The sequence below is a fragment of the Leptodactylus fuscus genome, chromosome 1 (genome assembly GCF_031893055.1).
Source record: "Leptodactylus fuscus isolate aLepFus1 chromosome 1, aLepFus1.hap2, whole genome shotgun sequence".
NCBI lineage: Eukaryota > Metazoa > Chordata > Amphibia > Anura > Leptodactylidae > Leptodactylus > Leptodactylus fuscus.
Genome location: NC_134265.1, coordinates 119,662,323 through 119,674,528, shown reverse-complemented (window position 1 = coordinate 119,674,528; position 12,206 = coordinate 119,662,323). Strand labels below are relative to the sequence as shown.

Genomic DNA, 12,206 nt, shown 5'->3' with positions numbered 1-12,206 from the left:
ACTTAATTGTGATGGCTTGTTTTTTGGGGGCTGAGCTGTCATTTGTACCATTTTGAGGCAATAAATACATTTTTGATCAGTTTATATTAATTAATAGTATCCAGAAAACATGAATTTTAACTTGTTTTTTTTATTTTTGAGCTTTTACTATCTGTTTGTTTTCTTAAATATTCTTAGAAATTGTATTATTGTTTTTAGTCCTATTAGGTGATTTGAACTTGCAATCACTTAAATGCTTAAATTTTGTATAATACACTACAATATTTTTGTATTGCACTGAATTGTGTCTGTCAACGTTATCCTATTAAGCCTGGCTCCGGCAGGACTTAATAGAGCTACTAAAATGGCAGGCCTGGTGATAAAGACTACTGGCTGCCATGACATCCCCTGTTGAACCCATGAATGTGTTAGTGTTGCTTGTTGGGATGACAAAAGGTGCCTCTTTTTTTTGTCTAACCACATAGTTGATGTAGATGCATAGTCTAGAATGAACTCTGATCACAGCCAAGGCAGGTAGGTGTGAGCTGTATAATGCAGTCAATACCTTCTGTGTCCATGCACTCACTTTTATCATATTATGTATATAATGATAGTATATTTTAGTGTTAGAACATATATATATATATATATATATATATATATATATATATGATATAAAAGTATAAAAGTTCTATGTGTTCTTCTATACAATACAGTCACCAGCTTTGTTTTTACCTACTTGGTCCCTAAGCTAACTTCTAATGTGGTTACTGTCAAACAAGAAGACATCTGGAGGAGATAATTCTGCACATAATTTAATGTACCGAGATGTTATCCAGTTTCCTAATTGCCTATTTTTCCTCTGCGTTAGCACACAGGGATTTAATAAAAAGTGAGAATGCATGGACAGAAACAAACATCTATGCGGTTGTTCTGATGCAGTGTGTACACATGACTCTCTTTTGAAAGCCTGTAAACAATTTACTTGAATGGAAAAAACATATTCTACAATTACAGTTGACTACAGATCAGTTTTTGCAATTCTCACTGGTTTTATTTTCGCCAGCATACTGCATTTTAATGAAGAAGAACACATCTTAGTAATTTAACATTTTGGTTGTGTGTTTATGGAAACATATCATTACTTCCATTTGGGAAGCAGATTTCATATACCATGCTTCTGGGATGAAGTAGTTGGCACAGTTAATGGAGTGAAGACACAACTTTATCCTGATGATGCATTTCCAGAACGTATCGCCCCTTTCATCCGGTCAAATCTATATATAGTTGTGGTACCGTGATGTACTGCTTGTGTGAAAGCTGGCTCGGTATTGCTAAAATGAACCAAAGGAAGCACCTAAGTTTCCAGTTTCTAACTCCTGTGGGGACCCACGGTTATTTGTTACATATCCGGGGTCACATATAAATTGAAGCAAAAAATTGGTGGGTTGCTTTAAGGTTTCAACATTTTAAGCTTTATTCTCCCACTAGACTGCACAATTGTATCCGTTTCCATGCCCCATAACCGCTTTGACACAAATAAGCCTGAGAGTCGGGTCAGTCCAAATATTGATCTGTTTGGATGCTATCCAAATGATGAATTAATGATCCGTAGCCTTTTAGGATGAAAGATAGCTTCATGTCCACTCACAATGCTTTTAAGTCCTTACTGTATTTGTTTTTACCGTTTACGCGTTAAATTAATTCACGTCTTCTTAGCTTCTCTAGTGCAGTAATCCCTATGGGGAAAAGGTCCTGCGGAAATGAATATAGGTGACATAATTAGCATAATGATTAATTACAACAAGGTGTAATAATCCAATGTCATTAAAGTCACTTTAATTCAATAAGGCAAAAGTTACATTTTGAACTGTGCAGGGTAAATGTCAGCAGTTGCTAAATGTTGATACATATTCTCTTTTTCTGTGACCTTATCTAGCTTCTTGCAAAGCTGGCTATTATATGCAATGCTTCATTAGATATACAGGACAGCAAGCTCTTCATTGGTGCTCAGTGTAGTTAATCTTTGTCAGTGTCTCAAAGGCAGTATGTTCCAGGCCGTTCAATATCAGTAAACCTATTAAGGGCTTGATTTACTAAAATATGAATACATTGCGTGCAGGTTAACCGTGCATTTAAATAAACAATTTGTCTTAGGCACAATATAGTGTGTTTCTTTCCATGCCGACTTTACTGTTACAGATATATCATGTTTATAAGGAATACATTTCATACTTACAATTCTGGCTCTTTTTGGATTATACATCCATATTCATAGTGTAGTTATAAGATGCTTGACCTCGGTGAAATACTTAGTTTGCCATTTCTTTGGCATAGAGTTTGGACAACCTAACAAGTACAAATATATTGTAAGGTACTGACCTGGAGCTCCCGGAAATCCGTGACCAAGGAGAGTCCCCGACATATCTGCAACCTCTGACCTAAATTGGTTATGGCTAGGTGATAATCCAGGAACGCGGGAAGAAGCAGATTGGGAACTTTCCCTAACAGATTCCCTGACTGAACTTGCCTAACCTCAGAGTAACATCCTTACAAGGACACCCCTCACTGGAACCTAAAATAGATTCCCTATAGTTACCCTAACAATGGGCTGAGATGTAATAAAAGAAACAAACCAAGTATTACTAGTAGTGGCAGATAACAGAGAAAATAGCTGATAAGCCTAGTCCAGCTAGACCAGTGGTAGATATTGGTGAGCAATAGAATACAAACAAGGAAACTAAACAGGGAAGGAACAGGAAGGGTAAGAGAAAAACAAAGCTTAAAGGCTGCAGCAAGTGTACAGATAAAGTACTGTATATAGAACCTGGAAGTTGCAAACAAAAGCTGAATGCTATAGCAGGCACATGAACATGGGGGAGGGGGAACTAAATAGGAACAGAGATACAACCCCACCCTTCACAGATAGGAATGACTGGTCAGACAGTCTGCAAGTCAAACTGACACCAAGGAGAAAACTTAACCCTTTAAAGTTAGACATCGATATATTGGAGCAAGTCCAGAGAAGAGCAACCAAAATGGTGGAAGGTCTGCAAACCATGTCCTATGAGGAGCGACTAAAAGAACTGGGATTGTTTAGTTTGTAGAAGAGAAGGCTGAGGGGAGATTTAATAGCAGTCTATAAATATCTGAAAGGTAGTCACAGTGCAGAGGGATCTACCCTATTCTCATTAGCACAAGGAAGTACAAGAAGCAATGAGATGAAACTAAAGGGAAAGAGATACAGATTAGACATTAGGAAAAACTTTCTGACAGTGAGGGTAGTGAGAGAGTGGAATAGGCTGCCACGGGAGGTGGTGGGCGCTCCATCAATGGAAATCTTCAAGCGGAATCTGGATAAACATATAGCTGGGATGATTTAGGAAAACCTGCACTCGCAGGGGGTTGGACCCAATGGCCCTTGAGGTCCCTTCCAACTCTACCATTAAAAAAAAAAAAAGTACTAACTTCAGATCCTGCAGTGCTGAGACTTTGACTGCATCTTGAGTAATCAGATAAAATCGATGAGAGGGTGAAATAATATATTTTTATTTACATAATTCCCACATATTTCCCAGAACTTTACAGACCATAAGGTTCATATAAAGAAAAAATGAGACAATTTATATTAATAAATCATTTCACAGAATAAGGCCCTGTTCATGAGGGCTTACAATCTATGAGGTAAATGGGGTGACAGGATGTCAACTGAACTGAGCTGTGGCCAAACCATCGTTCAATGAGATCTATTTAATGTGTAGAGCCAGCCTTACGTATTCTGTTGTATTTACATCTCTCGTATATTTCTTGAAGCTGCTCCATCATAAACTCTTCTCTTCCTGGTTTCCAGGTAAAGCTGTGCTCTATTTTCCAACAAGAATAGTAATGGCTGTCCATCTAGCACTAGGAACAAATAAGAACCAGATAAAACAAGGTAGTAGCTTAGAGTGGGATTAGGTAGACTGTAGTTGGGGCAATGAAAAAATAGTGGCATGGTGATAGGCGACACGATGACCCATAGAAGCATAAAGCTGCTAACAAATAACTTCTGCAACCCCGGCTATTACCACTTGTCAGACAGCCTTGAGAAAGAGGATACGTACTTAAGTGTCATAAGCTCATATTGTTTTAGGCCGAGACTACAGAGTGAGACTCCAGTTTACACTTGTTCGTTGTTTAGCACTTTTGTCATATAAAGTACCCTTGTCCATTTTCCTGATTAGTATCTGGAACAATAGGCTAAAATCTATAGTCAACACCATTTGCTGCACAAATTTCTAATGAAACCCCTATTATATTTATACAAGACGTTTCAGTCCTTATACAGTGGCCTGTGTAGAAAAGTCAAGCAATGCCTTCTAAGAGAAAACTAAGTTATGAACTATGTTGTATGAAGATAATGTTGATAATGTTACGTGTTGGTACAAGGTGTCATTAACTACTATGCCGAAAAAAGGTGTGAATCAAGGGACCATGTCCTCGATCTGTACTTCTTGAAGATTAGAATGAAAGAGGGTGCATCATATATTCCTCCTCCATCCTGAAAGTACAGTAGTGTAAGAGAAATGGGATATTGCACCATACGGAGGAGCTGTAGGGTGTAGTCCTCACAATAGCAAATGACTTATTTAACATTCACCATCATCTAAATATACTCTTTTAGGACTTGTGAAAGACTACATTTGTTACAGTTATCAGCGAGTGATGTACAAGAACAGGTTTGCTGTATGAAAATGGCGTTTTCACATTGTGCCTTGACTGTCCTTTCATTTCTATAGTTGTGAGGTTTCTATTCTCACATATCTTGGAGTTTGAGGTGTTTTCTCAGCAGAGAATTACAGGCATTATTGGTGTGATAATATTAAAAGATAAAATAAATGGTGTAAAAACACAGTCCGGTGAAAAAGGATTTTTTTTAGCTTGTACAAACAAGGTTGTAGCTATAGGTAATGTAGAGGTAGCAATTGCTACTGGCCCTGGAGCCAGAGGAGGCCCTATGGCTACTCTGGAACTTACAAGAGGACATCCTCTACGTCTGAAGTAGAGAAAGTTTCACCAGCAACATAGAAGGGGATTCTTTACAGTAAGAACAGCAAGGCTCTGGAACTCTCTGCCCCAGGAAGTGGTGATGGTGGATTCATTGAACAAATTCAAAGAGGGCCTGGATGCCTTTCTCAAACAGAAAAATATTATGGGTTAAGGGTTCCAGATTTTGTTAAGGACACGTTGATCCAGGGTTTATATTGACTGCCAGATTGGAGTCGGGAAGGAATTTTTTCCCCGGAAATATGGCAATTGGCATGAGCCTCATGGGGTTTTTTGCCTTGCCCTGGATCAAGACTGTAGGGATTGTAGGGTTATAGGTTGAACTTGATGAACTGATGTCTTCATCCAACCTCATCTACTATGTAACTACGTAACTTAGTATTATACATAGCAAATGGTAAGTTGGCGCCCCATTACAGACTTTGCATTGGAATCCACAGGTTTCAAGTTATGCAGTTGTCTGCAAATGAGTAAATTGCTCTTTATTGCTCAGTAATGAAAAAAGGCCAAGTTACAAATTATAAAGGATAGGAAAAAACAAAGAGTCTCTTTTATACCTGCTAAATTGAACAGTGGTCATACTGACGCTTTGCCATACCAACTCTACGGGACTCTCCAGTAAAGCCAAGAACAATGATTTGCTATCTCCAGTAGTTCATATAGTTGAAAAGAAATGGGTACAAAACACTCTAGTTCTAGTGCTCAGTGGTGGTCACCCCACAACAGACACTTATCAGCTATCCTATGGAAAACTGAAAATTCAATCGTATATAACCCACAAAGTTCAGAGTTAATACAGCTTCACTTCAGGTCCTACCATACGTACACTTTTGTATGTGCATATACTTAAAACATAAAACAAGTAAAGAAAACACAGTAGAGAAAAACAGACCAAGTAGAGCACAGCTATTTAGAAAAGAGGTAAAAAGGGGGCTGAAATATATTCTTGGTGTGATTTGGTGAAATAAATTTTTCGGACAATAAGTTGCACTGGACGCACCTAGGTTTTAAAGGAGGAAAATAGGGAAAAAAAATTTAAAGCAAAAAATGGTAAAATATTTAATATATTGGCGTTTTAGTTTTGCAACAGCTGCAAGGCCACATTGACAGGTGACCCTGCAGCTGTTACAGGGAAGCATAGAGTGGTTTTTGCGGGGCCAGATGTACTTTTTAGTTATACCATTTTGGGAAATTTCTATTGCTTAGATCACCTTTTATTTAAATCAGAGTCAAAAAGGTGAAAAAAACCGGCGGTTTGGTGCTTTTGACCGTAAGGAGAAATATTAGTAAACCAGGCATTTTCGGACACAAGGATACCTAATGTGTATGTGTATCACAGTAATTTTCTACTTTTATATGTATTCTAGAGAAAGGAGGTAATTTAGAAGATTTTTTTTTTTTTTTTTTTACCATTTTATTAGCCCCCCTAGGAGGCTTGAACCTGCAATCATCCTATGACCAGCTGCAATAGTAATATTCCTATGACAGGCCTGGGAGCCTTCAGTAGGCTCCCAACTGTCAGTGGAACAGGTCAACTCCTGTGATATCACTGCATAGGAGCCGGCCTACAACTTTATAGGTATGGGGCTGGTGAGGACCAGCCCAAGGGGAGATTTTTCAACTTTAGGGGGACTTTAAGTACTAATGCCCACGCTCAGAGAAGACTCTGAGCGTGGGCATTAGTTCCGATGTCTCCGCTGTACGTTACAGCGGAGATGCAGAGATCTGGTTGCTATGGTAACCGCTCTGCATTAGAGCGACCGCCTTTAGATTTAAAGACCCGGCATCCGCTGTAATAGAACTTCAGATGTCGGGGAGGGTTTTAGCTGACGGGGCCCACAGCATCGCCACACTCTTGTCACCACATTAAACCAGCGGCGTCAGGAGCATGGCGATGCAGTAATTCCACTCCTCCACTGGCCTCTTGTAGTCCACATTTAGACTATAAGACGCATCCTCGTTTTCCTCCCAAATTTGGGGGGGGGGGGTGCGTCTTATAGTCCGAAAAATACAGTATGTTATATTATATTGATTTCCATTTTCCAATGTTGAAACCTAAGAGTACTTGATATCCTAAGGGAGGTGGCTCATTGATGTGAAATGATATAATGGTGGAGGATTCTTAACTAAAAGCTAATACTATGTAAATTGGGTCTGACTACAATATAATATACAATATCATTAGCAAAGCTCAACCTAGTTTTTACAATAATCCCCCAAGGACTAAAGGTTATATTACAATGACCAATCTAGTAATGCAAGTATGTATCAATATTTCATAGTATTACAATAGGAAAACTATTATTAATGTACAATCATAAAAGGGAGTTTTTGCTTTTCATCTTTTTCAATTAAAACAAAGGTTCTTTTATTTGCAAGGTAGATGGTGAAAAATAACAGATTTATTTTAGGAATGTCCTATATACTAAATATAGAAAGCAGGTAAATATCTGTTAAATCTTAAATCATATATTTTAGAAAGTGCTTTATACAGGTATATTATTATTATTACTATAGTTCCCTATTTGTTTTATTATTATTATTATTATTATTATTATTATTATTATTGGTCCCTTTTTGTAGAGAAGGAGTAACAGTATGTTACTATGGTATAATCAGTATTAGAATGTGAAATTAAGATAATGTTGCTGAATGAATAAGGTTTAGTTGTTGTTGTAAGGTTTTTTTTTTAATTTACTAGCATGAAGCTGGTTCACCTATGTCACTGAAAAAAAATTAAAAACAAGATCAGGGAGCTCTACTGGGAGTAGGAAGACACAATTTACATTTTGCAAGCTTTGAAGAAGAGATCTGTCACTTGAAAGAGTGGTAATTGTGCCACAAAGAAATAAGTAGAGATGGATGAATGTTTTAATCCCCTGTATACATTAAATACATCCTCTCTTAATTTCTCTTTAAACAGAGTCTGTCTCTATATCTCTATACAGTATCTATCTATCTATCTATCTATCTATCTATCCAAAAAAAATTCAGACAGTGGTCCCCTTCCAATTGGACTTGCACTCCCATTCAATTGCACAGGCATATGTAATTGGAATATAGAATACCGTTCAGTTCCCCATCTGTTTAAGGCTATTTTAAGTAGTGTACACTCTGCATCCTACTGCCCTGTGTTCACACTGTAGACCTGTTCTGGGTCCAGAAGAGGTATGTTTATTGCCCTGTCTTCACACTGTAGACTCATATTTGGGGCCAAGAGAGGTATTAGTGTAGGGTCCTACCTTAGTGAGGTCGCCTTGTTGGGGCACTTGGGCTTCCTACTGTTTGATCAAATATGTATAATAAAGAACCTCAAATTTATATATTTAGTCAATAGAGCATATTACTATTTATATGTTCCAATAATAGCAGTAATGCAGTTTTCATCTCTGTTCTTTATATGCCCTTGCTGCTGCATTTTTTTGGATCTATCTATCTGTCTATCTATCTATCTAGCTATCAATCCATCCATCTATGTATAAAATGGATCTACACTTAATTAATCTCCAGTTTGATTAAAGTTTCCAATATGTCTTGAAACCAATTCAACACAATATCACAACAAGCTAACAAGGATGCAAAGGATGCAAGTCACCCTCCCCATGGGGTGGTCACACATAGACACAAATAGGATGTGGTAACTTGGAAAACACAGCTTAACTCAAAATGTAGATATATACAGCCTAGGGGCCAAGTAAGGACTGACACACCTGTATCTATAGATCCATCCATCTTATTTACCATCCAGTCAATATCCATGGGTTTATAGACATTGCTTACTGAGCTTAAAGGAGTTATCAGGGGAGTAATAAAGCTTAACAGTGCGTTTCCTTGATTTATATACAACTCTGTCATACTAAGCCCCATTTAGTATCTTTGGAGAGAGCAGGTAGAGAGGGTGAAGCTCCTGTTACTCTGCCTTCTTGGCTGAAATTCCGACTCTTAGTCACATGACTGACTCCACCAAACTCTATATATCTGTGACAGATGTCGAGGAGAGTAGTGAGATCAGTGAGAGTCATAGTGACTGCAGGCAAAACAGAGGGATGAGTGTTTCAGCCTCCCAAATTGCTTACTACACAGCTAATAAACAGGGCTTTGGGGAACCAAGGTGTATACTAATAATAAGAATTTCTCCAGAAGGACCAAAGGAATAAACCATCTGCGCTCACAAGGATTCTTCAGAACCAGTCTCTTTATTAATAATACCAAACACAATGCGTTTTGGAGATGATAAGCCTCTTACTCATACTGGCTCCAAAACGCGTTTGCTATTATTAATAAAGAGAATGGTTCTGAAGACATCCTGGTGAGCGTGGATGGTTTATTCCTTTGGTCCTTCTAATGTCTAATGTCCTTCACTTCTGTGATGGTGATCCATCGCTGCCTTAAAGGGGATGTTTGATTTTTATATTTCAAATTCGAAGTGACTTGTGACTTGTTCACAACACCCAAAGGTGAGCGTACATCTAATCATCTATTTTTGGTCTTTCTATTGGTCTTTACCACACTACACTAGATTTTGTGCGGTGCTGTGTTTATTTTTATCTTGCCAGTATATTAGTAAAAAATCTTAACCAGTACAGAGATTGCCCTTTGCCTTTTGGATAGGATCAAATTCCTATGTTAGAAAACCATTTGAACCTTTACAAGATAAATATTAACAAATTGGTATTTTGTGTTATTTTTACTAATTTGTGTAATATGTATAGAGTGTTAGGATAACACATATGCAATAGTTATGTTCAGCTTTCGTACGGAAAATCCCACTTTTTACATTATTATTATTATTATTATTATTATTATTATTATTATTTTTGTTTATTTATATAGCACCATTAATTCCATGGTGCTTTACATTTGGGGGTTTACATACAATACACAAAATATACAGGTAGATATAAAACTAACAGTGACCGACGGGCACAGTGGGGTAGAGGGCCCTTCCCGCGAGGGCTTACAATCTATGAGGAAGATTTGTTGACATTTCTTTTCAATTATGGGCCAGCCAATTCTCCTGGCCAGCCACATAGTAATTTACACAATGGTCTTCCAATGTGTTCACAGTCTATTGGGTAAGTCACAAGTTCAGTATCACTTCTGTCTGTGACTAACAGACCAGTATAAACCTGATAACATGTGTAGCTATGGGGAGCTGATTTTGCTGCTCCCTTGAGTAACAGTTTTAAGCCATTTTTACTACTGGATTTTAAAATAGATTGTTTTGTCTCAGCTGGGCTCATTGAGAGATTCCCAATAGATAGATTTTCACTGTGAAAGTGGACTTTTCCAAAAGTTAAAAAGCTGTAAACTATGACTGTTGGGAAATGTGTTAACATTGGTGTGAGCATTCAAAGAAGTTGAAATGATTCTAGAAAATAAATTTAAAAGCCTCTCTGTCAGGTTTACTACTTTATGCTTTAATGTCGGAGTGCTGCAAAACATGGAGGGGAAGACTCTGAGCATTAAAGCATGAGAAAATCTCTTTAACCCCTTCCCACCGCAGGCATTTTTTGATTTTCGTTTTTCATTTTTGACTCCCTCCCTTACAAAACCCCATAACTTTTTTTTACTTTTCTGCTCTCAGAGCCATATGAGGTTTTAATGTTTGCAGGACAAATTTTTCTTCATGATGTTCTCATTCATTATTCTGTACAATATACTGGGAAGCTGGAAAAAAATTCTGTATGGGGGGATTTGCAGAAAAAGTGCATTTGTGCAACTTTCTTATGGGTTTCGTTTTTACAGCGTTCGCTATGCAGACAAAATGACATGTCACCTGTATTCTATGTTTTGGTACGATTACGAATTTATATGATTTTATTTACGTTTTAACCCCTTAACAAAAGTCCAAAAATGTGTGAAAACATTTTTTTTTCTAAAAGTTGCCATATTCTCACACCCATAACTTTTTTACACTACTGTGTACAGGGATGTATAGTGCGTCTTTTTTTGCGGGACCAAGTGTACTTTTTAGTTATACCATTTTGGGGAATTGCTATTGCTTTGATCAGTTTTTATTCAAATTTGTATCAGAGGCAAAACAGTGAAAAAACATGGGTTTAGCAGTTTTGATTTTTTTTTCCTGCTATGGCGTTTACCTTATAGGAAAAATATTTTTATAGATTCATAGAGCGGGCCTTTTTGGACACAGGGATACCTAATATGTATGTATTTAATAGTAATTTCAATGGGAGTTACGATCGTATACGGCGTGTAATTTTGCGCCTGTAATTTTGATCATAACTCCCATTGAAATCAATGGGATCTTTTTTGAGCGTGCAAACTTCTGACCCGCGTATAAGTGCCAGATTGCGCCACTTCAGACCGTGTGAACTCCCCCTTACTGTTTCCTGGAGATGGACCATGGGCCATAGACACAGTGGTCTGGAAAAGACCCTATTGTCTTCTATGGAATGTTTTCTAGGCATGCTGTGTGACCTGTACTTTGGTAATGTGCAGGGAGAGAAGAAGATAAGCAGTGAAACCACCTATTCTGACTGGTGGATTCTGTACATCTGTATACATAATAGCTGTCATCATCAGTGTGCCAATAAATGAGATGGCTGCTGCAAAGAAATCCCCTCACAAAACATGAAGCATCAACATATAATAATGCTTAGTGGTCAGAGTCTGAATTACAGGATTTTTAGAATTTTTTATATACACCAAAATTCTTTAAAATGTTTAACATAAAACTTGATTTAAATAATATAACAGGTTCTACCTTCCATTCTGATGCCTAATTCTTTACAGTATAGAAATGGTAAAGTACAGTGGATTATCAAATGAATGTTAATTGTACGGCAGTTATAGTAATAATATTAATAACAGCAAAATATCTATATTTTGCTTTTCCAATTATAACCAAATCACTATCGCACTGTGAGCATCACCACACAAAATCCTGAATACATTCCAATATCCCTGAAGCAAAATTTGCCCTTGGAGATGTAGTAAAGCTAATAGGAGACAAATGTACTGCATCTAATAGGAAATGTGAACTTTAACAAATTCAGATACCTTCAATCTCTACATTTATCACCCACCTTCTGTCTATTATGTAAATGAAACATCTGCCTGTTCGCTCGGGGTCTAATCACTTTCATTGGCTTTCACATGTCCTACTAAAATAATGACTGGCAGTCATAAATAGCCAAATATGAAAATTCTGCCATAAA

At 37.4% G+C, this 12,206-nt stretch overlaps 1 protein-coding gene across 2 annotated transcripts in view; it reads left to right on the top strand.

The window, feature by feature from the left end:
* SEZ6L (seizure related 6 homolog like) overlaps positions 1–12,206 on the top strand; it is a 329,568-nt gene that overhangs the window by 49,801 nt on the left and 267,561 nt on the right. The window lies entirely within an intron of this gene.